The following is a 2,488-nucleotide window of genomic DNA, read 5'->3' on the forward strand; positions in this document are numbered from 1 at the left end:
ATGTTTCACCGTTACTGAGTACATTCCACAAACCTGTAGGGCGATTGGGACCCCACATCTTCGGGCTAGTAATTGAACACTGAAGGTTCGGCGCTGTGTAGCCGATCAGCACAGAATGATTAAACAGGAAATGCCACACCACCCGTCACTTGAAACTTCAACATCCCTTCGCTGCCTTGAAGCTCTAGGGTTCATCTCAGGAGATGACTAGAATCTCACAGTTTTCGCAGACATTTGGTCTGGGAAATCAGGAATCGAGAATCTGTGTCAAACGACGAACTACGGCATTGAAGGCCGGTGGCGCCTTATCCTAACCATACTGCATATCTGCCAACTCGTTTCCGAAGGGTGGAACATTCAGCGATTAACCGAAAGGTTGAATCTCCTAGAAGTACGCACTGTTGATATTCCTCAAACAAGGTTAAATCAGCTCGCCAGCTCAATTTCTGTTTTTTTAGCACAGACTGACCCTGTTTGCCACACAGTATTTCAATCAAGTTCCTGAACCACCTGGAAGCTTTTTTAATCTCTCTTTGTGCCGCCCGAATTTGTGAAAGCCTCAACCAAACGGTAGCATAAAGTGCATACGGCAAAATCAGTGGCTGCAAACTGATATCAGTGACGTGTGTGGTGTTAGTTTTTATCCAGACCGCCTGACAGGGTGTTGGTGGTGCAGACATCTTTATTTTTGTGGCGAGTTTGCGCCAGGTCTCCTTCCAATGTTCCAGGTCCTCATTTACATGAAGTGACATGATTATACGGCAACGGGGTGCCAGTGTTTTGTCTTGGCTTCGCTGTTAAAGATTTCAACGGCTACGGGTAGAACTAATCGTTGAAACATCTGCACTCTTACAATATTTCGTTTTTTTATTTCGGTACAACTGGTCTGAGTTCATTTTATTTATTTCTTCATTTCATCATTTCCAGCACAAATAAAATCGTCTTTGCTTGCTAAAAGAGAACGTTATAAAAAATATGGCAATTTTTTTCTGACCATGCGGTGTCAGGTGTTATTTGTTTAAGCGCTGCATCCTACCTACGTTGGGTAGGATAAGCATTGGTCATCTTCTCGTCACCTGAGTATTTACGGGGGTTATATAACTTACCGTGAATAGCAATGTACACGTACCTGGGAGAATCCGTTTTTCACTCAAAGTGTCTTTGTGATCATGAATATTGTTAAAATAGCCACTGTCTACCACCTAACTGTTTTCCAATAAACTGGCCAATTTCCCATCAAAATAACTTAACTGCTATTTTGCTGAACGCTCACTCCTAAGACTGTCTTTTTTACGGTTTCCTTAGCCAACGAAGATAGTTGTTTGTCCATGGTCAATAACATACCCTTGATGGGTTTTCTGACAGATTGCTCCACTATTTGAAGTAGAGGACTGTGAATGATTCGGGATGATTCGTTTTGTCCGTTCCTTTTTTGTGACCCGTTTTCGTCACTTCTAGGTTGCTTTCTGAGTCTACGGGTGCTGTTTTTTCTTTTCAATGTGCGGCTTTGCACCCTTTCCTGTTTTGAGCCTCAAACATCGTCCTCCAGATAGACCATCGTGACAGCTAGTTTTTTTTAGTCCTGGGACTCTGCATAGGGACTTTGCTACCCATTCGTGCCTTGTTTACAGTCATGTTAGGTTAGACATAGTGTTTCGGTTTCAGCTCAAGCGTCAGGTCAGCTGACCGTGTATTTATTTAACGACGCTGAGGATTCTTTCGATTGTAAATTCGATTTTAAATTCCAACGACAGTAAATTGATTGGCAAGGAGTAACCAACTAAAAAGGGTCAGATTAGAAGGACAAGACAAGCACAGTCCTGCCATACGCCGTAACCGGTAGAAGAATCGAAGAAGGGTTTAGAGCAAATGACATGATCAAACTCCTAAATAAACTATCTCGCCTCCACTCGAGAACATCCAGGCTGATAAAAGAATAAACCTAAAACTCACTTTCTGGTCCACTAACAGTTTTCTACGATCGGTTCACGTTAATATAATCGTATTCTTCTGTACACATTCGTATCAACAGCCAAACTTCTGTAATTTTTCCTTTGGTTCATCTGACGAAGCTGGCCACTCATCGCCAAATGGACCATGTAATAGTTGGTTTCGGGAAGACTTTCTGACATCCTGTGTCCCGGATAAGGTTTTGAGATAAAACAACAGATTTGAGCCGATGGGGTTCACTGGCGCATTCCAAAAACGCATTGATCACTAAGAAGTTTTCACCATCCTTCCATGTGCTGTGGTATCGATCACCGTACTTCGACATAATGTCCTGCTAGTGTTAAACTGTTACAACAGTCTGCACGCTTTTGATGCTCTATTTTCCCTATACTTTACATCCCTTCACGGCACCATTGGGCTTCTGGCAGTGATACTAAGATTAGTTTATCGAGAAAGCACCTTCAGTAGGTTAGATGTATCTTCCAGAATACTTTATCTATCAGGTGACTTGATAGTGCGCGGGGGAGACCATGTCGGG

This window comes from Opisthorchis viverrini, assembly GCF_000715545.1.
Source record: "Opisthorchis viverrini unplaced genomic scaffold opera_v5_247, whole genome shotgun sequence".
In the NCBI taxonomy this organism is placed as follows: domain Eukaryota; kingdom Metazoa; phylum Platyhelminthes; class Trematoda; order Opisthorchiida; family Opisthorchiidae; genus Opisthorchis; species Opisthorchis viverrini.